This window comes from Saimiri boliviensis, chromosome 8 (genome assembly GCF_048565385.1).
Source record: "Saimiri boliviensis isolate mSaiBol1 chromosome 8, mSaiBol1.pri, whole genome shotgun sequence".
NCBI classification, from domain to species: domain Eukaryota; kingdom Metazoa; phylum Chordata; class Mammalia; order Primates; family Cebidae; genus Saimiri; species Saimiri boliviensis.
Genome location: NC_133456.1, coordinates 21,156,496 through 21,181,056, shown reverse-complemented (window position 1 = coordinate 21,181,056; position 24,561 = coordinate 21,156,496).

Below are 24,561 nucleotides of genomic sequence, written 5' to 3'. Positions count from 1 at the left end.
CCATCTGTAGACAGTGCCCAGAGCCACATCCAGCTCCAAGGTCAACACTTGGCCACTGCAGAGGGGAGCTGGCTCCTGCCTTGCCAGGTCTCTAAGCAACTCCACCCCCCAGGGGTGCGTTGTGGCACAGAGATGCCAACTGGTCCTCAGCCCCCACCTTCCATTCAGTACCTGGCATTTCCTGCTGGGCCCCCTGTGCCCTGTTCTTCCCAGCACGGCTGCTGTTTCAGAATCTGTAGCCCTTGGAAATAACAAAAGGCCACAGGAAAGAGCAAGAGGCCCCCCTCGCAGTGTCACAGGGAGGACCAAGGGTGCACACAGGACCTGGACTCTGCAGGGCCCAGGGTCCAGGGCTGGCTCTGCGATTTGCTGGCTGTGTGGCTTTGGGTGGGTTCCACAACCTCCCTGAATGTCTGGTAGGGCTCTTTCTGAAGCTCATGACCAATCTCCTGCCCACTCAGTGCAGCAGCCTGGGCTTACAGGCCCGTAATGCAGGATGCCAGTGAGGACAGAGCACAGGGACGTTTGTGCCAGTATAAGCCATCTAGGATGGTGTCTCCATACATTTCATAAATATTTGCTGAGAAGCTTCTAAGTTCTGGGCACGGGGAGGGATCCAGAGATGACTACAGCATCTCGGGGAGCCCAAAGCCTAGGGAAGGAGCCAGGACAGGGCCTTGCCATCTGCCGCTCCCCCTACCCTGTGCTCTGGGGACTTCTGCATCCTCAGGCTGTGGACGGGGAAGCTGGGGGCCACCCAGACAAGAGGAGGTGCTGGAGGTCACACAGCAAATATGCCTCGCTGGCCCTCCTGTCTGCTGTGTCTTCCTCTGCCCCCATCCAGGCAGGCTGGAGTTGCGTTTTGATGGAAGAGATTTTGGTTAGGAAGATGGGAGTGGTGGTGGTGGTTCAGAGCCCGGGGAAGGGACAGGAAGCACCAGATCAGTTTTGTGGGCAGCAAGTAGGTCAATGTGGTTAAGACCCAATTGTCCCTGGGGTAGCAGGACAAGCACAGGGACAAACAGGGAGACAGGGTGCTGAAAGGCTCTGGGGAGCCCGAGGCCTCAGCCTAAAGCCACAGGAGTGTCAACCGCACATCTGACCAAACCCTGAGCTCCAAGCTGGGAACCCACAGAGGAACTGGGCACTTCCCTGACCCCGGGAGCTTACTGCCTTGTCAAACAGTCGGAGGTGGAAAAGGGAAAGTGCAGGCGGCAGGGGGGCCAGCCTGGGCAGCAAGGAGGGCTTTCATGGAGATGCAGGTCCTCGCCTGGATCTGAAAAGCTGAACAGGAGCCAGCTAGGTGGAAAGGGGTGTGGAGGACCCAGAGGGAGAGGTGGCAGCAGGAGCCAAGCCTCTGTGGCTGTGTCTGTAGAGGCAGGAAGGGTGAGAAGGGACTCAGCCCAGAGGAGAGAGGAGAGCAGCCCTGAGCAAGAGGAAAGAGGCCTTTTCCTCCAGGTGGGAGCTGGGGCTGGGCAGAAGGAAGGAGAAGGCAGGGTTGGTTTTGTGGATGCTGGGGGCAGGGGGGTGCTGAGGACTGGATAGGGGATTGGGGTAACAGGAGGTACATCTGTTCTCATTCCCACCATTCCCCGCCACCCCGTACCCCACTGCTCTAGCCCCGTGGGTCCCCTGCTGCCCTTCCAGCATAGCTGCACTCTCCTGCCTCTGGGCCTTTGTGTGTGGGGTTCCTCTGGCCTAGAAAGCCTTCTCCCATCGTCTGCAGGGCTCATTCCTTGTCATACTCATCTGTGCTTGTCTCCTTCTCTCATGGACCTTCCTTAGCCACCCCCTCGCCCGTGACCTCCTGTTCATTCTGTTTTGCTTTTTTCCTGAAAACATACTACTTCCTGGCATAGCATGTATTTATGGTCTTATTTGCTTATTTTCTGCCTCACCCAATGAACATGTACCTCTCAGGGAATTTGTTGGCTTGGCCCTGGTTGTATGCTGGCACTTAGCAACAGGCATGCGGCTGGTGCTCAATAAAAGGGTGTCGGGTAAAGAAGTGACTCAATGGAGCAGGTGGGAGGTGGTGAGGCACAATCACTGGTGACCATCTTTTCTCCCTAAGACACACTTGGGAAGACTCTTTACCCTCTGCACACAAACTGGGTAAGTGGGCAGCCTCCCCTAATGCCCTGAGCCCCTAGCCCTATCTGCTCACCTCTGTGGAGATCCTAGGTTCCCACCCTTGGCCCCTGATGTCAGCAGAAGAGGTCAGGCTGGGAGGAACAAAGGGACTGTGGTTTTGCTGGGAATGGGCAAGGTGGGAGGGCTGGAGTTGAGAGGTTCAGTCCAGACTTCAGGAAGCTTCCACCTGCTGGTTCCCACCATCATTCCCACTGCATGGGAATGCTGGGTTGCTGGATTGCCGTCTCCAGCAAGCTGGCCCCAGGAAAGGCCTGTGCACATTTTTGCAAACACCTTTCTTAAGCCCCATAAGCAACTGTGCAATAATATAAGATGAAACAGTGGCCACTTTCAGGGAGTGGAATCAATAGGAGTAGGGGGGCAACTCGGACCTTCTCTTTCACTTTATTATATGTCCTTTTTTGCCGTTTCAGTTCGTTTCAAAAACGAAGTATTTTGGTTTAAAAGAAATGAAGACTTTACCTTTCAGGTGATTTTCCAGACATGTGAAATGACACACATGCAAGGGAGTTCACCCAGCATGGTTTGCTCCAGCGAGAGATCGGAGTGCCCTAAGTGAACGCCAGTGGGTGTTGCGAAAGTCAGTGTGGCCTCTATGTAAGAGTATCCTGTTGACAGTAAAACACAGAGTCAGGCAGCTGCAAGGTTCCGGCACGGTGCAGGGCATACAAAGGCCATGCCAGGGTACAGGCAGCATCACATGCTCCCATTGTGTACACGATGTTTAGAGTGTCTCTGGAACACACAACAGCCAGCAGCAGTGGCTGCCTCTGGGCAAAGCAACTGGTGTCCTGGGCTCATAGGTGAGAGGGGGAATGACTTTCTCTGTCTGCCCTTTGGTACCCTTAAGATTTTGTATGGAACCTCCTCAGAAACAACTAGATAGATAGAAGTTTAACAACAATTTGTTTTTAAAGCATATCAAAGTTTTAGAAAGAATTCTTTTTGAAAGGCATGGGGGAAAGGAGATAAAAGATGACAGATTTTTGTTCCAAGCACTGACGCACTCTTTGACCAGTGGGTAAGTCACTGGCTATCCCTGAGCATCAGTTTCTGCCAAGTGTAAAATAAGCCAAGTCTTCCTGCTCAACGTGAGCAGTGTCACACAACTCCAGGGGGTGCCACTCACATTGCAGTCCATGTGACTGGTCCCCTTGCAATTGTGCAGTGCGCAATGTAGACAATGTAGACAACTGGAGGAGGCAGCTCTCATGTGAGGCAGAAATGGGATAGTGGACAGGAGAGAGCTTGAATGTCATGAGGGGTAGGGTGTGCACATGTGAGTGTGTGGAATGTGGGAGTGCGTTCCTCTTAGTGGGTGTGGACTTTCTGCTGATGTGGGTTCTGCAGACACAGGCTGAGGAAAAGACATCACTTCCTCTCTCCCAGGCATAGGCTCCTGGTCTTCTAGAGCCAGGCTTGAGAAGAGAAGGGTGCACACCACAGAGTATTGAGGCTTCCCACTCCATCTTCAAAGCCTCTGCCACCTGGCAAGCTGTTTCTTCAGGCCTCTCCCATGCTAGCTCAGAGCCTTCATCCCCAGGATTGGGGTGGGAGAGAATTCTTCACACCAGGATGCTTTCTGCTTTTCCAAGTGCAGAGTCAGAGCTAACCTGACTCAAATCCCAGCCATGACTCTTTCTTTGTCACTTGATTAGAAACAGCTCTGACACTTTCTATCCCTGGGACCTTGTGCAAGGACCTTCACCTCTCTGAGACTTAATTTTCTCATCTATGAAATGGAGGCAGAGATCATGGCCACCGCACAGTGTTGCTGTGAAGGTTAAATGTCCAATGAGGTTTGACAGGTGCAATGGCTCATGCCTGTAATTCCAGCATTTTTGGGCAGCCATTGTGGGTGGATGGCTTGAGGCCAGGAGATCGAGCCTGTACAACACAGAGATACTCTGTCTCTACAAAAAATAAAAATAAAAAATTAGCAAGCCATGGTGGTATGCACCTGTGGTCCCAGATACTGGGGAGGCTGAGGTGGGAGGATCGCTTGAGCTCAGGAATTCACGACTGCAGAGTGAGATCTTGTTTCAGAAAAAAAAATTTTTTTAATGTCCAGTGAGGTCAAGCACACAGTAGGCACTCGGTCAATGCTAATTCCCAATATTAGCTCCTGAGGTACTCCTGATAAACGGGTGGGCTATGTTGATACAGATATAAAACACATGAAAGGAAATATACCCACACTCTCAGCAGTGGTTGTCTTGGGAATAGGAGGGTGCTATTAAGCCCATGCACGATTGGGCACCTCTCCAAGGCCTCACAGTTAACCTCATATGGGGGTGCAGGGGGCAGGGGCCCAGTTCCCATCGTCCTTCTCAGGTGGTGGAGAGTGGCCTCTGCCCCCCGAGTTGTTGTGTGACCTTGCATGGCTTGCATCCTCTCTGGCCCATCAGGTTCTGCTGATCTGGGCTCCTGACAAACCCCAGGGGCTTTCTGGGCTGGGCCAGGGGTCTGTGTGGCAGGGAGGTGAAGCAAAGTCTCCAGAGTGGGTTGGGGCCAAGCCTGAGAGACACTCAGACAAGTGCTAAGGTGCCCACCTCTCAGACGTGCTCCGGGTCTCCCTGGCAGCCCCCTTGGTCCAAGCTTCTGGGGCTCAAGAAGTGCTGGAACAGTGGGTCTTCAGTGGAGATGGTAAGACCACCAGGACCTGGCAGAAAACAAGGCATAGGTGTCTTCTGCCAGTCTACCCAGCCCAAAATCTACAAGAGAAGAAAAACTTACAGGCAGTGGCTCTTCTGTACTCCTTCGCCTGAAGCCTGAGACAGGAAGCAGGCTGCGGCCAAGGTGTGGTAGGTGGGTGAGGACCTGAGCCTCAGTTTCAATCCAGTTCCCTCCTACCCTGCTGAGTGCCCTTGGGTGCAGCAGCCACTTCCCTGGTGGAGCCTCGGAGCCAGAATCATCACTCTGTGGTTACAGATCATAGGCTCCTGTCCACCTTAGACTGAGAGGTCCACCCTGGAGTGAGAGATGCCTTCAGGAATGGCCTGTAGTGCCCACGGCTAACAGTCTGTTCAGACAGGCATGAGTTGGAGTCCTGGCTTGTCCACTTGAGCAACTGGGTCATCATGGGCAAGTAACCCCTCCCCGTCCTCCAAGACTCAGTCTTCAACTGTAAAATGGGGATGATAGGAGTGCCCCTGCTGGAGAGCTGTAAGGAGCTGATGTGAGCCTATGTGTCAGTTGCTTGGGTATTTAAGCCCTCAGTAAGCTATGGCCCTGTTATTATCCTTCGTATTGACAATAGCCATTGTGTTATGATTTTTAGCTGTAATAATCATCTTATTATCACCCTGCCTTCATTTCCTCACCTCTAAAATGGGGACAGTAAACAGGGTGACATCATGATGTTTCTGGGAAGGTTGAGTGCTTAGAGCAGGGCCTGGCACAGCGTGAGCCCTCCGTAAAGGATCGTCATTGTTTCGATTACTATCATCGTTGTAGTCTTCTTAGCGCTGGAAACGCTCAGCAAGTCAGCACAGGCTCTCCAGGAAGCCGGCATTCCTATGCCTAAACTGGGAAAGGGAGGTTCGGGGCAGCCAAGCCACGTGTGCCGCATCACACAGCGGGATGTGCTCTGCGGCCTGCAGCCCAAGGGCAGTCCCCACCCGCATCTCCTGCCCATCTGCGGGAGTCAGTGCCTGCAGGAGCTGGCAGCGGCCCAGGCGGCGGGCCAGGGAGGGAGCAGACGGGGAGCGCACGCGGGGCTGCACGTGGGGCGCGAGCCAGGAAGGGCCGCACGTGTCCGCCCACGCCGGCCCGTGAGGGGAGGATCGGGGCAAGCTGAGGTTGGGCCCCCAGTGCCCAGAGCCTGCGCGCTTCTCGGGCGTTCTCAGGACTCTGCGTGGGCGGCTGGGGCGCTGGCGTTGGGGGCATGGAGGTGCTGTCGGCCACCCACGCCAGCCCTCCCAGAATCCGGACTCCCTGAGTCAGAGCCCCCAGGGAATAATCGAGTGGCAGACACGAGCTGTGAAGTCATCCTTTCTTTCTTCCACCCCTACCCTCACTTCCTCAGCAACCCCTGTTGACCCTCTTTAAAATTAATTGCAAAGCAAGCCACCTCTTCAGGGACTGGCAGTCCCCAGGTGTCCCCCCAGCCACCACCCTCTCCCAGGACTACAGTGGCCTCCTCACTCCACTCGCTGTCCTGCTGCAGCAGGCAGTGAGGCTGCCGTGAGCCACCTTTACTGTAAAGAGGCTAGAAAAATAAGAAGAGGGATTGTTTGTGCTCATATTTGCATAAGGAAGCTATAATACCTTATCCTGGTAGATCAGTGAGCCCAGTTTAAGAAAAAGAATGGAAAATTAGGTACCAAGATGAGAAAAGGAATCATAGAAAATTAGAAATTTTAGAAAGCTGACAAATGTCACGAACATCACAAAATCCAGAAAAATAACATTTTTATTAATCAGTTGTCTGACATACTTTTATCTTTTTCCCCAACATGTCATTGATCACCTTTATATGGTGACAATTTTGTCATATTCACAGAAAATTAAAAGATAATTCCATCTTTCCTCTAATGTGGCCTACGGAATAAAGCTTAGGAAAGTTTCAGTTTCACAACCTGTACTTGGAAATGTTTTCTATAAACTCAGACACACACACACACACACACACACACACACACACACGGGCGCATTTTAGCACCATTGTCAAATTTGGAAAAACCTCCATGAAGGTTTTACATATTTTGACCCGTTAGATATCCTCACTGCTCTGAGTAAAACTATAAATCTGTGACCTACAAACAAAAATTCTGATAAATTGCATTTTGTATAATGCTCCCCTCTCCAAAAAATAATATTGTGTATTTATTATATACTCTGCATTACTGAGTACGTTTCTGACAAGGGAGGGCTTTGTTCTGAAGTAGACACGTGGATGACACACGAAGACTCCGTTTACTGTCTTACCTAGTTAATGGTTGAAGGAATTTTCTGTAAAGTAGCTCGTGGCTCCTGATGGTTCAGACCTGTTTTTCCTTCACATTCTGCACACTTTCTATGCTGGGGGGGAGGGGCCTGAGAATAAATTCACATCATGATGGGATCCAGATGAGTTGGCAAACTGAGCTGTAGGATGGTCCTGGAAACCATGGCTGACACCTGGTGGCTAGTGGTAACCTTACTATGCATGGAAGGACTTTGATCTGCATAAATTTAGCTCAGTAAACCCAAACTCAATGTATCTTAACTCTACTAACCCTAAACTGGGTCCTCAAAATGCCCACAGCCACTCCAGTGCTAATCAGGATGAGAGAAAGAGCCAGAAATGGGATTCATAGTAGAAAGTGACAGTGATTTTAGCTGTTCTCAGGTAAACTATATTACTTTTGCTAATTTTACAGGTGACACAGTGGGGGACCTACGAGCCTGTGTGCGAAACTCTGACGCTTAAGTTTTTGAACTGTATCATAAATCCGGTCCTTGGGGACACGTTCCTTGTCTGCAAAACAGGGGTAATTGTAATACCAGTGCCTGCTTTGTGAGTAAGTCATTATATGCAAAGCACTTAGAATCATGACTAGCAAGTACAGGCATAGCTCAGAGATACTGAAGGTTCTGTTCCTGCAATAAAGCCACTAATCAAGCAAGTATAACAATAAAGTGACTCACACAAGTTTTTTTGGTGTCCCAGTACACATAAAAGTTAATGTTTACATTATACTGTAATCAGTAGAGTGCAATAGCATTGCCTGCTACAAGTGTCAAATAGGATTGTTCCTAAACTAGCAATACCCTATTGTGTGCAATAGTGTTACGTCTGAAAGAACGTACAGACCCTACTTTAAAAATACCATATTGCCAAGAACTGCCAATTATCATCTAAGCCTTCAGCAAGTCCTAATCTTTTTGCTGGTGCAACATCTCTCGCCTCAGTCTTGATGGCTGCTGACTGATCGTGGTGGTGGTTGCTGAAGGTTGGGGTGACTGTGGCAATTTCTTAAAAAAAGACAATGACATTTGGTCCATCAATGGACTCTTCCTTTCATGAAAGATTTCTCTGTAGCCTGCAATGCTGTTTCATAGTGTTTCACCCATTGTAGAACTTCTTTCAAAATTGTAGCAAATCCTCGACAACTCTGCTGCTACCTTGTAACTAAGTTTATGTAACATTCTGCATTATTTGTTGTCATTTCAACAGTGTTCACAGCCTCCTCACCAGGAGTAGATTTCACCTTAAGAAACCACTTTCTTTGCTCATCCCTAAGCAGCAACTCATCATCCATTTATCTTGTATCATGAGATCGCAGCAATTCAGTCCCATCTTCAAGCTCTACCTCTAATTCTAGTTCTCTTGCTTTTTCCACCATATCTACAGTTACTTCCTCCACTGGAGTCTTGAACCCTTCAAAGTCATCCATGAGGGTTGTAATCAACTTCTTACAAACTCCTGCTAATGTTGATATTTTGACCTGTTGCCATGAATCATGAATGTTTATAAGGCATCTAGAATGGTGACTCCTTTCCGGAAGGTTTTCAGTGTACCTTACCCAGAGCCATCAGAGGAGTCACTATATATGGGAGCTGTAGCCCTATGAAATGTGTTTCTTCAATAATAAGAAAGTCAAGGCCCGGCGCAGTGGCTCATGCCTGTAATCCCAGCACTTTGGGAGGCCGAGGTGGGTGGATCACATGAGGTCAGGAGTTCAAGACCAGACTGACCAACGTGGGGAAACCCTGTCTTTACCAAAAATACAAAATTAGCTGAGCGTGGTGGTATATGCCTATGATTCCAGCTACTTGGGAGGCTGAGGCAGGAGAATCATTTGACTCCGGGAGGCGGAGGTTGCGGTGAGCTGAGATAGTGCCATTGTACTCCAGCCTGGGCAGCAAGAGTGAAACTCCCTCCCAAAAAGAAAAAGAAAAAGAAAGTCAGAATCGCCCCTCGACCCATGGGCTGCAGATTGGATGTGGTGTTAGCAGGCATGAAAACAACACTCATGTCCTGCACACCTTCGTCAGAGCTCTCAGGTGACCAGGGCTATTGTTAATGGGCAGTCATATTTGAAAGGCACATTATTTTCCTGAGCAGTAGGTCAACAATGGGCTTAAAGTATTCAATAAACCATGCTGTAAACAGATGTGCCAGGCTCCGTTGTTCCATTTCTAGAGCACAGGCAGAGTAGATTTGGCATCATTCTTCAGGGCCCCACTGTTGTGGAAATGGTCAATGCACATTGGCTTCAACTTAAAGTCACCAGCAATGCTAGCCCCTATACAAGAGAGTCAGCCTGTCCTTTGAAGCTTTGTAGCCAGGCATTAACTTCTCCTCTCTAGCTCTGTAAGTCCTAGATGGCATCTACTTCCAGTAAAGGCTGTTTCATCTACATTGAAAACCTGTTGTTAGTGTCGCTACCTTTACCAATGGTCTTAGCTAGTAGATCTGGACACCTTGCTGCAGTTTCTTCATCAGCACTTGCTGCTTTGCCTTGCACTTTTATGTTACAGAAGTGGCTTCTTTCCTTAAATCTCTGAATCAACCTCTGCTAGCTTCCAACTTTGGTTCTGCAGCTTTTTTCACCTCTCTGAGCCTTCATAAAATTGATGAGTTAGGTCTGGGCGAGGTGGCTTATGCCTGTGATCCCAGCACTTTGGGAGGCTGAGGTGGGTGGATCACTTGAGGTCAATAGTTCAAGACCAGTCTGGCCAACATGGTGAAACCCCATCTCTAATAAAAATACAAAAATAGCTGAGCACAGTGGCACATGTTTGTAGTCCCAGCTACTCAGGAGGCTGAGGCAGCAGAATCGCTTGAACCCGGGAGGCAGAAGTTGTGGAGAACCGAAATTGTGCCACTGCACTCCAGCCTGAGCATTAGAGAGAGATTCCATCTCAAAAAAAAAAAAAAAAAAAAAAGAATTGACGAGTTAGGGCATTGCTCTAACTTAAGAGGATGTTGTGGCTGGTTTGATCTTCCATCCAGACCCCTCAGACTCCCTCCGTATCAGCAACAAGTCTGCTTTACTGCCTTAGTGTTTGTGAGTTCACTAGAGTAATACTTTCAATTTCTTTCAAAGACGTTTTCTCTGCATTTACAACTCAGTTATTTGGCACAAATGGCCTAGCTTTTAGTCAGTCTTGGCTTTCGATGTGCCTCCCTCACTGGGCTTAATCATTTCTAGTGTTTGGTTTAAAGTGAAAGGTGTATGTCTTCTTCTTTTACTTGTACACTTAGAGGCCATGATGCAGTTATTAACTGGCCTAACTTCAATATTGTTGTGTCTCAGGAAATAGGGAGACCTGGGGAGAGGGAGAGAGACGAAGGAACTGCCGCTTGGTGGAAGAGGCAGAACACACACATTTGTAGATTAAGTTCACTGTCTTACATGGGCACAGTTCATGGTGCCCCCAAACAAGTGCAATAGTAACATCGAAGGTCACAGATCACAGATCACCATAACAGATGTAATAATAATAAGTTTGAAATGCCGTGAGAATTACCAAGCTGTAACACAGCGACACAGAGTGAGCAACTGCCGTTGAAAAAATGGCGCCAAGAAACTTACTCAACACAAGGTTCCCAGAAACCTTCAATTTGAAAAAAACACAATATGACATGCCATAAAGTGAAGCCCAATAAAACAATAAAGGTATGCCTATAGCGGATGCTAGGTAAACATTTCCCAAATTAGTGAATGATGAAAGAGCCTTGTAAACTGTAAAGCATCATTCAAATTCCTTAGTCCAGCTAACAGCCGGCATAAGCCAAATCAATTCACTGGGGTGCTCACATAGCAGATTTTTAAAAGCCTGGCTTTAAGAAGGGAAGTAAACTTGTCTGCAGCAGCGGCAGAGTCTGCAGCCTCCCTGGAGGGTGGGGTGGGCTGTGGTGAGGCTGTGGTCATTCAGCCTCCACTCTCAGCCTCAGGAGTGAGGACTCCCTGCCTCTGGAGGCAATGGCTCCTTGGTCATCTGAAATCTCTCCCTGACTGCCATGCTGGCTTCATGTTTTTCTCCCAGGGTGAAAGAGAAGAGGATCCAAACCAACAGACTTTCAGAAAGGTGAGAAGTGGAGAGTGTTAAAAGTCACCCCAGCCTTGAAAACGGAAAGAACAAGATGTTCAAAGCTCTCTGCAGAGCAAGCAAGGGGATACGGAAAAGAGTGGGAAGTCATCTGGTGGAAGAGGAGAGAAATGTGGACAAAAGGAGAGGCAATCTGTGGAGAGAAAAAGCAGGGGAGCAGGGAAGGATGAAGCCGGGAGGGGCTCCTAAGCGTGGAAGGTGACGACCTCTCCATTCTCACAAAGCGCAAGCATTCATCAGCACCCTCCGTCAGACACCTGCCGTTTGGACTATAGTAGTGAGCAAGGCAGACAAAAATCTCTGTCCTCATGGAGCTTAAATTTTGGTGATGGAGACAGAAAATAAGCAGAGGATGAATGTGTATGAAAGCAGTAAGGACAATGCAGAAAGCTGAAGTAGAGGGAGGTGGTTGGAGGCACCAGGGGCTATTTTCCATCTAGGAGGCAACACTTGTGCTAAGACCTGAATGAGGATAAACAGCCAGTCAAGGAAAGATAAGGGAAGAGTGTTCCAGGCAGAGGAATGGTGGGTGCAAAGGCCCTGGGGCGGGAGTGGGCTTGGTGTGTTCAAGGTGCAGGGAGGAGCAGCGTGAGTCCAGAGGGTGTGGCAGGGGAGGAGTGGGGCTGGTGGGCAGGGCGTCAGACACAGGATTTTTAAAGTCAGGATAAGGAATTTGAATTGTGTTCTAAGTACACAGGGTTTCAAAGAAAGTATCACACTCCAGTGTCCACACTGCCAGGGTGCTTTAAAAGTAGTGTTGAGAGAGAAGTCAGTCATTCATAGAGGGTTCGTTGTGAGCCAGGCTCTAGGACGGGGTCTCTCACAGCCAATTTTCCATGTGATTCTTACTGGTAATAGAACTAGAAAGCCGCTGAGTTTGAGTCTGGTGTATGTTCTGCTACAACACAACTTCACAGCCTTTCCTCAAATGAGTGTGGATTCCTTACAGTTAATAAAGTGCTTTTATATGCACCTTACCTCATACACTCTTACAGAGTGCTGTCACCTCTTTACAATGGCCTTTGCAATGTTTCTGAGACCGTGAATGATGAGTCACAGCTCTGCAGCTGCTCTTTATCCTCAGCTTTCAGCAGCTTCTCTCTGAACAGGATCACTATTGATGTGAACCTGGAGTTGGATACCGTCAGCATCCGTGGAAGTTAGAGGCAGGTTGCTGCTGGCCCATGTAGTATCTGCGCAAATCAGAAAAAGGCTCTCTTTGCTCAAGATACTTGACTTCTACCTTCCAAAAAAATGTTGTAATAATTCTCTTTTTAGAGCATCCTTTGCAGCCATCTGCAAAGAAAAAATTCTCTCTGTATGTATGTGAACCTACACTATTTTGGATATGAGAGAGGCTCACTTAAATGCAGTGCCCTTGTGCAAGGCAGAACCTGAATGACTTTCATGATTTTCCACACCCCTGCACAAAATGTTTAGAACAGCAAAGCTATGAGTCTACGCAGAAAGGAAATCCATCTGGAAATGGCCACACCAGGACATATGTGTGAACACATGCCATACCCTAGGGGTGACTGTGACTGTCCAGGTTTTCCTAGAGCTGTCTCCCTTCACAGGACATTCAGTTCTGGTTCCCTCTCCCACATCATCACGCTGTCCACCCCGCTCTGTAACACTGCCCCCCTCCCAGTCACAGAGGCACCTGCTCCAGGGTGTGAAATGTGTTGAGCAACACTGGATCACTTTACAAGTCCTCCTGGGATTGTGAGATGAAGTCCCCACACTGTGCCTTGGGAAAAGCCCCCATTGTGACCCTGGGTGTTACTGGTTTCCAACACTCACCACACCCATGTTCCCCTGTGTGGCCAGTGCCACCTCTGATGACGGGGGCGCACCTTTGAATTCTTCCAGCTCCTAAATTTAGAAACACGGATTAAATCTAAATAAATGGAGAGTTATGTAACTTCTTGTTCCTTTTCACTGCCCCCTCCCCTTGGAATAATCAGCCTTAATCAGCTAAGATGGGGCCCTGAATACAACCCCAATCCCCGGGGAAGCTATTAGGCTTACATAAGGAGTGACATTGGCTGCTGTGTTACGAGGCTTTAAAATACATTGTCTCATTCTGTCTCCTCTCTCTTTTTTCTCTTTCTCAACCTCTCCTTCTCACCCATACATTCTGACACACACACACACACACACACACACACACACACACACACACTCCCCCAAACATGTCCATCAAATGCTGAAGCTGCTTAGCTAGTCTGGGATCAACTATCTGCAAGCTGAGAGGAAGGGTTTACTCCTCAGGAGGTTCCAATTATCACCTAAAAATAAACCACCTAAATCTGTAAGTGACAGCTTATGTAGGAAGGAAGGGGGCTCTTTGCCACAGAATTATGGACTGTTTGAGGGAAAAGGCAGGGTCAGGAAGGTACGTTTGAGAAGTTCCTAATCATCAGAACTGTCCAGCAATGGAATGGCCAGTCTGAGGAAACAGTAAGCTTCCTGACATTAGAGGTGAGTAAGCAGAGGTTGGGGATAAGGATTCCTGCACAATGAGCAGAGGCTGAATGGTAACTGACATTTATGCAGGATCTGCTGTGTGCCAGAAAACTGTGCTCCACAAGTATTGTAAGGAGATGACAAAAAGGATTCATCTCACATGCCAAATCCTACCTATTAGGAGTGGCTGCCTGGAGCTCTGGACATAGAGAAGGATTCTGAAGCCCAGTGAGAAAGAATATCTTGATTGATTAGCAATGTCTGTCATGGCTGCAGGATAAGCAAACAGGAGGTATGGATATGCTATTTTGCCAATAATGTATTTGATCATTTCTTAATCTCTTTATAGACGAGGAAACTTGAGATTCAGAGGTTTGCAACTGGTAAGTGGCAGAGCAAAGACTTGGACCCAGTCCAGCCAGGACCAGTCTGGCTTCAGAGTCTGTGCTCATGGCCACTATACTATTCTTCCCCTCAGTGATGTGAAGAATGGTCCTGGGGCTGAATATACACCAGCCAGCTGTGTCCCTCATTTACAAATGCCAATGGCATTTGAGTTTCAGCCTCTGAGCTGTGGGCTCCAGGAGGTCGTCTACTGGATCTGAAGGCTGCCCCAAGGAGAAGACACATGGGCCACTCTCTGATGCTGGACAGACTTACTCCATCCACCGCACCACTCTGACTCCCAGGAACACTGGGAAGTAGGCCTGTCATGGATGATCATTCTCATAGTACAGATGAGGAAAGCGGGGCAACCAAGTATGGGCCATCTCTCCTCCTTGGATCCTGCGCTTGGTGGCATATGAAAGCCCAGCGTTCCTGGCCAGAGGGCACATTCTACAGCAAATACAGTGCAGAGGGACCCAGCAGCCACTTCTCAGCCCAGCTGCTTCCTGCCAGCTCCCTGAGGCCATTAGCACCATGCCATAAGTCTTCTGATCGGGTTTCAGGCAGCCCCCAGTTGCAGGTGGAAATTGCCCCTCCCCAACCTCATGACACCCACATAGACACCCGTCCCTCCAGGTCTCAACCTGATGGTGCCACAGCCAGATAACATCAGTACCTCCCTCCTCTCCTGCTGGCCACTTTCTAACAATTTCTTACTTCCCTCTCATCAGTCTCCCATCCTTCCTGTGCCAGAGGCCTCTCAGCCCCATTGTTCAGCTTCTGTCCTTACCACTTCCTCTGGGGGAGATCTTTTACTCCAATCCTTGCTAAGAAACAAAGCAATCAGGAGAAGAGAGATTTCAAATGCCAAGAACTTATGCATGCAAAGTCCTAGAACAAGAAGGGGAACATAAGCTGGGGCTGGTCCCTGTCCGAGCTTCTACTCTCTCCTTTTGTGAAGATGGGGACACTGAGATGACAAAGGCAAGGCACACACATTAAAGCCACTCAGGACCTTGGCTGGGACCTCAGAGTTAAACAATCCACAGGGCATGGCTGCTTTTGTATTCCATCAGATGGTGCCTGAATTGTGCAAGGCAAAGGGGAGGAGCCATGGCTGTGGAGGCGAGGAACGGAGATGAGGTGTCTCCTCCCTACTGAAATTTAACCTTGGATCCTCTTCAAAGTGTCAAAGACTTTTACTGATGCTGCAGGAGTCCTCCACATTTAAGATAAACCTCAAGTTTCACCCTTACAAACAGATAAGTCGAGAGTTGGAAGTAGTTTCTGGTTGCAACAGATGTACCCTGAACTGCTGCTTCTGGAGTGGATTTGAGCATTTTTTTCACAGCTTATCAACTGGAAGCCGCCTGAAAAAATTAATGAGGCCAGTCATTTCCAAAATCTTGGGATCAGATCACTTTTTGCAAACAAAATCTTTCTGGGAACCCTGGTTCACTGAGACAGAAAAAAAAAAAACAAACCCACAAGATGTTGAGATGGGATGAGTCCCATGACCCCTCCAAAATTACATGCAAAGTTTATGTATGTGCATGAGTTTCCCCTGGTTGGGGTCCCTGGTTATCTTGTGTCTCCAAGGGCTACCTGTCCCAGGAAGGGTTAAGAGGGTCTGGAAGGCCTGCTGACAGTCTAGGATACCAGTGATTGTCAACGTCTATTTCTGTTGCCTGCTTGCTTTGCTGAGCTCTGTTGCTCCAGCTGACATTTAAATGAGTTTGCATTCGCAGAGCCCACACCAACTGGCACTGTGGGTGCCGTGGGGGTGGGGGATTGAGGAGGGCCCAAACTCAACAGATGGAAGGGGCGTGGCTACGGAGATTAATGTGGTCCCAGATCATCAGGAGTTGCCTGGGAGCATCTGAAATGCTTTAAAGAGACAAAGCAAGGTGCTGCCAGAAGAGCTGGCATGTGGGCTGGACAGCCTAGCTCCAGGCTGTCTTCCTCCATGTGCTGTGCAGCCTGGGACAAGACTGGTTTCCTCTCTGTTTTCACCTGCACCGTGAGGACCAGTGTTTCCTGAAATGTGAAGTTCATGGCACACGCCATGGCCTGACATAACATCAGCTCACTAGCAGAGAAACTCCTTGCTCCTCTCCTGCTATTTTTTTTTTTTTTTTTTTGGTGACACAGCCTCAGGTAGTCCTGATGACATATGCCCCTCCTGCTTCCTTTTAAACCTTTGATTCTGGTCCCATCCAGGGTGGAGGCTCAGGGTGGTGCCCGCATCTGGGATACCTCTCTAAGCCCTGCCAACTCCCCGGCAAGGCTCTGGCCACTGGCAAGCCCTGGGTAGGCCATGGTGCTGAGCTGGACTGTAACACATATTGTTTTCTGTGCATGGCTGCATTCTAATTATGCACAGTGACACCAGTGCCCTTTCCAGCTGTGATGAAGTCTTCTAGATTTTTAAGTGATTTCAGTAAAGAATGTGTGTCAACTTAACACACAACAGTAAGAAAATGTTAATACAGGAGGGACACAGCTATAACACAAATGTGGAGGTGGAAATAGCCTGGCTGGCTGACCCCCAGGGTTCTAAGAGGCACTACCATGCTGGATCCCCAGCCACCTGGATCCCCGGAAAGAGTCCCAGAGGGTCAAGCTCTCCCAGCGCCTCCAGAGCAGCAGGGAAATGCGGGGCTGTGTGGGTAAGAGAGATGCTTCTTGGGGTGCCAGGGGCTGTTCTGTGGGATCTGTGGAGCCAGGAAGATTGCGGACAATGAAAACCACTTCTGAGTAGCTTAGGACATAACTCTTTCATAGAAACAGTGTAGCTTTATTGTGGGGACAAAGGCAAATTCACAGCCACGGTGGACAATACCCCTGGGCCCCAGGCCATGTTTATTCCCTCTTTTACCTGGGCGGTCTTACCCCAGGCAGCCACCTAGACTCTGGATTCTGGTGTCAGACCTCCTGGGTGTGACTCCTGTGTTACCTGTGTGAACCTGGGGCACTCCTTCAAATTTGCGTAGGGCCCTGGATTGCAAGCAAATGATAGAAAATAGGCTCAGCTAACTTCAGGCAGATATATGGGGCTTTATAGGAAGGATGAGAGATAATTCTTGGAGTCAATGTCTCAGAATTTCTGGGATTCAGATGAGTGGGCCTAGGCAGCAAGGACCAGGAGAGTCTTCAAAGTGAAACAGCCTCTTTGTCAGGTGGCCTGTTTACATCATGTGATTTGAGTGGGCCCTGGCCCAGGAGAGAGGGCCTGATTGAGCCAAGCCCAGGTCATGTGCCTACCCCTTGGTCAAAGAAGAGTAGGGTAGGGCCCCTTGACTGACAGTCGATCTGACTGCAGCAATGATGGTGGGAGGTTTCCCAAAGGGAAACTGAGGTGCCCCTCCTAGAGAAAGGGGTGAAGAGTGCTAAGCAGGCAAGGAACACAAACGTGCACGAGGCCCCTTGCCTCCAGGGCCTTGGTTTCCCCTTTGTAAACAGGGCTGAGTGTGGCACAGCCCTCAAGGGCAGCTGAGGGATTCAATGATGTCACATGTGTAAGGGTCTGGCTCTCTGTAACTGACACTCCATAAATGTCAGAGATTGGTTTCTTAAGATGGTTTTTAAAATCAAAAACGGTGCACAAAACAGCCACTGTCAGCCATATGTGAGCCTAACAGATGCCACATGCTCCTTTTGGCTACACCACAGGGGCCTTCGGGTTGGCAGATGTGGGTTCAAATCTGGGCTCCACCAATGAGTAGCCATGAGGTGCCGGGCAAGTGACCTCAGCCTTCTTGGCCCCAGTAGTCACATCTGGCTGCCTCTCTGCCTGGGCACCAAGCCCAGAGTCTAGATGTCAGCTGTCAGCACAGCCAGGCTGGGGGATAAGGAGCCAGTCGGCGCCTCCCATGGTTCCATGGCTGTCATTTCTGAACAATGGCATATCTAGAGAGGATGTACCAATTCAGCCTTGCCACGAAAATGCCAAGTAATATACCACCCCAAAACTTGGAGGCTGGGGGTGGAGAGGCTGGATTCCTGCCCCTAGAGTGAGGTAGTGCCAAGAAGGGGAGGCCTTCCATTCCTGCACCATCCTAGGGGTGCAAAGGTGGTCCTGACCGGAACCACGCATCCACACTAAGGACTGAGGTCCCAAATGCCCCAGATTCCTGAAGCCAGTGACACAGCCAGGGATCCCAAGCTTGCTGTTTCTGGGGACAGACCAGTCCAAGGGACTGGGTAATTGAATGATCTTGCACAAGAGAAGCCACTATGGAGCACCTGCTGTGCTCTCCACAGCTTCATCCTGATGCCATTGACTCTGGAGCCAGAGCACTGGGATCAAACCCCAGTGCCGCTGCCCGCAACTCATATGACCTTGGGCAAACCGGTTCCTCTCTTTGTGCCTTAGTGTTCTTATCTGTAAAATGGATTCTAGGCCAGGAGTTGTGGCTCACACCTATAACTCCAACACTTTGGGAGGCTGAGGCAGGTGGATCACGAGGTCAAGAGATTGAGATCATCCTGGCCAACATAGTAAAACCCTGTCTCTACTAAAAATACAAAAAAATTAGCCAGGTGTGGTGGCATGAGCCTGTAGTCCCAGCTATTCAGGAGGCTGAGGCAGGAGAATCGCTTGAACCTGGGAGGCGGAGGTTGCAGTGAGCTAAGATGGCATCACTGTACTCTAGCCTGGGCGATAGAGCGAGACTCCTCAAAAAAAAAAAAAAAAAAAAAAAGAGTTCCAATGCAGTACTAACATCCAAGGGTGTGAGCAGGGTATCCTAGCTTCAGAAAAGTCAGGAAATGTGCCCACCTTTCCTCCGCCTTCTTGTTCTATCTAGGTCCTCAGCTGACTGGATGGCACCCTTTCACATTGGCTGAGGGCAATCTCGAACTTTCTTGAGATGCAGAATTGACTTCAAGTGGCTCCTCTGAACTTCTCATGACGTGAAATAACACTTCCTCATGGAATGCTTATGAGAGTTTAAATGAGATAAAGTTTGTGGAGTACTTAGAACAGTTCCTGGCAGTAAAACAAAACAAAACAAAAAGCAACTATGCAACTGTTGGAAGTGTTTGCTGTCTTCATCACCATCATCATCATCATTGTCCCTTTACCAGCAGTGGCAACCCTTTGGGTTTCTGAGATGACTTTAAAGGAGACAAAGACATATCTGGCTTCAAGAATCTTAGTTTTGTATTTCCCTTGACCTCCCTGGAAGCTGAAGGATGTGTAGTGCTGACAGCTAGCATTTATTGAGAGCTTGCTGTGTGCCAAGCCCTGTGCTGCTTGGATGACCTCACTTCGGTCCTATGAAGTAAGTGCTATTACCATCCCGGTCTCCCTTGAGGACCCGAGGCATAGAAAGGTTAGGTCATTGCTTCCTGCATGTCAGTCAGAGCTCAGGGCTCATGGCTGCAGGCATTAGAGCAGAGCTTGGCCTTCTTAAGATGTGAAGGAATTTACTGGAGGGATATCGGGTAGCTCACAGAATCTTCAGGAAGTCTGGAGAACCAGACTCAGAAAAATAGGTAGGAGCCAGGTTTGGGGAGGCCAAGGGTGCTCTGCCTAGGGTGCACTGCCGAGGGGCCACTCCCACAAGCTGGGAGCACCTGTGAGAACAGGGCCTTTGCTGTTGCTGGGCTGCCTTGGTTGCTGCCGCCTCTGTTCATAACTGCTGCTCTACCCCTGCGCCTTTGCATCTGTCACGGCACATTGAGTTTCTGGGTCGGGCCCAGGATTTGGACACCAGGAAGGAGGAAGAGGGAGGATCTTGTGCTTCTGGGTTTTGTAGTGGGAGGCGGGCCCTGCCTTCCCCCAAGACTCCACCAGAAAGGGGACAGACTCACAATAGGAAAGGAGTTGTATTAGGCTGTCCTTACATTAGTATAAAGGAATACCTGAGGCTAGGTAGTTTATAAAGAAAAGAGGTTTAATTGGCTCATGGTTCTGAAGGCTGTACAGGAAACACAGCTCCCGCATCAGCTTCCAGGGAGGCCTCAGGAAGCTTACAATTATGGCAGAAGGTGAAGTGGGAGCAGGTATGTCACAGGGTGAAAGCAGGAGCAAGCTGGGGAGGGTGGCACCACACACTTTGAAATGCCCAGATCCCATGTGAACTCAGAGTGAGAGCTCATTCATCACCAAGGGGATGGCCCAGACCACTCATAAGGGATCCACCCCGTTGATTTAAACACCTCCCACCAGGCCCGACCTCCAGCATGGGGGATTACATCTCAACATGAGATTTGGAGGTGACATCCAAGCTGTATCAGGGGTCTGAGTAAAGAGGAGCCAGACAGATGGCTAATGGGACGGCAATCATCTCTGAACATCAGTCTCTCTGGGGAGGATGTACCAGTCAGCTATGCTATAAGAATGCAAAGTAACACACCAACCCAAAACTCAGTGGCTGGAAACAAGAACCGTTTATAACCAAGAATCGTCAAGTGGACTGATTAGGGGAATTTGCTCATGCAATTATGGAGGCTGAGAAGTCCCATGATAGGCTGTTTGCAAGCTGGAGACCAGGGAAGCCAGTAGTGTGGCTCACTCAGTTCAAGGCCAAAGGTCTGAGAACAAAGGAAACTGATGGTGCAACTCTTAGTCAGAGGCTGAAGGACTGAGAACCTGCAGTTCTAATGTCCAAGGGTGTGAGAAGGGTATCCCAGCTCCAGAAGAGACAGGAAATTGCCCACCTTTCCTCTGCCTTCTTTTTCTGTCTAAGTCTACAGCTGATTGGATGGTGCCCATTCACATTGGGTGAGGGCAATCTTCTTGACTCACTGCTGATTCAAATGCCAATCTTTTCCTGAAACAAATTCACAGACACACCCAGCAATAATTCTTTACCAGTTATCTAGATGTCCCTTAATCCAGTCAAGTTGACACCTAAGATTAACCTCACAAATGCTCTTGACACCTCTACCAACTAGCCAGGGGCACCAAGGAATCCCACATGGATCACCTGGCTGTAGGGGTGCCTGTTGGTCCCCCATATGTTTATCAGCTGGCTAAGGAGATAGCAGAGCAGAAAGACAAAAATGGAGTCCTTGAAAACTTCCCTGAGACACAGAATTGACTCTGAGTGGTTCCTCTGAACTTCTCATGATGTGAAATGGCAAACATCTTTGCTGTTTAAACTACTTGTAGATGCTCTGTTACTTGCAGCCAAAAAACATCTTCTCTGACACAGTAGTTCTTGGATTGGGCTGTTTCAAAGGAATGAGATGAAAATTACAGCCAACACTTCTGGAGGGTTTTCGGGTGATGTCACTTGCTCCAGGCTGAGTCAGGATTTGAACCCAGCAGGCCGGCCCCAGAGAAGCACTCTAACCCATAGCACCAGGCGCAGTACAGGAAAAGCGCTTGACTTGTGGCACATACTATAAAGCAAATGAGTGACTCTGTTCCTTTCAAAGTCACAGGCTGTTTTGAAAATCTAATTTAAAAGCTAAAACCCTAGAGTCCTTCTACCTCCCACCCCAATGTACAACCCCACCCAAGTTTGCATCCAGTTTCAAGGGGTTAGAGAGGACGAACATTTCTCCCCGGAAGATGCAGAAGCGTTTGGCACCAGGTGTGGAGTGGGGGAGGAGTCAGGGCTGCAGTGATAGTGGGCAGAGAAGGACCCCTTAAAACTCAGAATTTTAGCAGGCTCTGCCACTGAGAACACATTTGGGAGCAGTCCTTCTGAGTGTTGAGCAGGGATGGCACATAGTTTTCCTCTCTGGAGCCAACCTTGAGTGCCTGGTGGAAGCTGTCTGGATGCGTGCTATGAAGGAGCTGAGGCTGGGTGCGAGGCAGAGATGGGGAGTGTGGGATCTCTGTGGGTTAGGAAGGCCTGCCCACACTATGCACTTGCCACCCATTGCAAAGGTGCTGGTTCGGAATCGGAGGCCTAGGTTCCAATTCAGGGTTTGTCAGCTGCAGCTGTGTGGCGTCAGGTAGGCTTCTGCCTTCTCTGGGCCCCAGCTTCTCTGTTAAGTGAGAAACAGCATCAGATGATTGCTGAAGTGCTCTGTTGGCAAGGCCCCTCCAGACTGCCACTCTCTAAATAAAACCCTCTGTCCTGCGTGGCCAGCCTGTGCTTCTGTGCCTCAATCCACACGAATAGCTGAGCTTGGCATATTCAACTCTCCTCAGCTTTCTCTGCAGACCTCTTCAAGCATATGTCTGGGCCTTCTCCTGGGTCCAAAGGCAGATGGTGAGAGTTCCCCACAGAGAGCCCCCAGGCTCCTCCACGGGGTTCAGGAGTGGCTGGAAGGGCAGGAATCAGCTCCACCCCGACACCCCCCCACCACCACCACCACTCCCTCTCGTAGCTGGGATGCCCCTCCGCACCTCCACCCACCCATGCAGTGCTGGACCTAGGGCACCCTCCCCCTCCCCACTACTCACTCTTGAGATTCCCCTCTCCATTTGCACCTGTAGCTCTCTGCATCGCTCAGTTTAAAAACTGGTAACATTTGCCTGCTTTACTCCAAGTCCCAGGAAGGCAGGACTGCATCTAATTTTCTATGTAGCCGGCACACACCACCATCCCCAACCTCTTCCCAGCTGCTAGTGTCGGGTTATGGGGACCCAGCTGTATGCCCTTGGGTGGCTCACTGAGGGTCTCAGAGAGAAGAAGCCTGCGGCTGCCTCTATCAGCTGCTCCACCCCGGGCTCCTCCTTTGCATTCCTGTCCCTTGTCCCTCAGGGCCTGCTTCCTGCAGTGCCACACCCACATCTGCTCCCCGGAACCCAGTCCAGCCACAGGAGGCTGGAGGAGCAGCTCTTGGGCAACTCTGCTTGATGCTCGCTTCTGGGCATAGGCAAGTTTTCCCAGAGCCTCAGAGTTGGGGAAAAAATCCCAGTTCCTCCTGAGTGGTTCCCATGGGAATGCCCTGAGGTGCTGTTAAAATGCAGATTTGAAGACCTCCACCACCACCACCAGACCACATGAGTCAGCATGTCTGAAGCGGGCCCAGGAATCTGCATTTTAACGTGTGCCCCAGGTGATATACAGCAGACCGATCCAGCTCACACTTCTGCTCCAAAATTCCTTTTGCAGCACCCAACCCCACAACTTACACTTACATTTCTGGGGTGGGGGATGGAGGTGATGAGGCTTGCTTCCTCCCACGCAGTGAGCTCACCTCTGGGCGGCCTGGAATTGCCCTCTCCCACCCCTGGGGGGGCCAACTCAGGGGGTATCTGCCCCAGGACAGCTCTCAGAGCCTAGGCCTCCCCCACCCCACTACCGCGGCATCTGCCTTTCTCTGGCTCAGCCACCTAGACATTGAGGCCGGTGCAGGAGGGAAGGCTGCCTGCAGGTTATGGTGAAATGAGGGATGGTGGGAGCTGGTAGAGGGGACCAGGGGCCAGACTTAGAGAGTCAAAATCAGTTCTATAGGAAGCCAGGATCAGAAATGGGAAGAGAGGCAGGGCACAGTGGCTCACGCCTGTAATCCCAGCACTTTGGGAGCCTGAGTTGGGCAGATTGCTCCAGGAGTTTGAGATCAGCCTGAACAACATAGTGAGGCCCCATCTCTACAAAAAATAGAAAAATTAGCTGAGTGTGGTGGCACATGCCTGTAGTCACAGTTACTTGGGAGGCTGAGGCGGAAGGACTCACTCTCCTCAATGGGAAAGTGGCTGTCCACCTCCACTTGTCTAATCCTACTCATTCTCCAGGTCTTAGCCCATGCAAGCGCCCACCATGTGCCAGGCCTTGGGAACATGAGGGGAGCAGGCCACCCCCGACCCCTTGGGAGCACCTTCTCAAGCAGCTCCTGAGGCACTTGGGCAGTTGGCGGCTGATCTGGAATGAGAACCCAGGTCTCTGATTCCCAGCCCAGGCTGGCTCCACTCAGCTGCAAGGCACTGCTTTCGAAGGTGCTCCCAAGGGGTTGGGGTGGCCTGCTCCCCTCATGTTCCCAAGGCCTGGCACATGGTGAGTGTTGCATGGGCTAAGACCTGGAGAATGAGTGGGATTAGACAAGTGGAGGGAGTGAGGAAGATGCTCCAGGTAGAGGTCATGGCAGAAGCAATGACCTGAGACCCTTCTGTTCAACAGCAACTACTACTATACTCTGCCTGTGACCCCCCAGTGAGCGATCACCACATGCCAAGTGCCAGGCCAAGCATTTCACAAGCATCACCACATTTAACTCTCCTAACCACTCTAAGAAGCAGACACTGCTTTCCGCCTCATTTTACAGATGTAGAAACTGGGGATCAGAGAGGTTAAGTGGCTCTCCCAAGGTCACAGCCAACAGCCAGGATTCAAATAAAGATGCTCGAGTCCATGCTCTTGGTAGTGACACAGACCTGCTTTCCCAGTGGGTCCTCTCCAGAGCTCCATCCCCACTCCGGGAGAGTAAGGGTCCAAAAGGCCCTGGGGAAAAGAGAGCAGGGCAGGAGGGAAGCCCCCAACCCTCTTGCTGAGATGTCACCCAGGCCAACACCTTCCACCCTGGGGGACTTCTCAGGGCCCTGAGCTGCCCATTCAAGCAGCCTTTCTCTGTGGTTTTGACTGCATAGTGTCAAATATACCT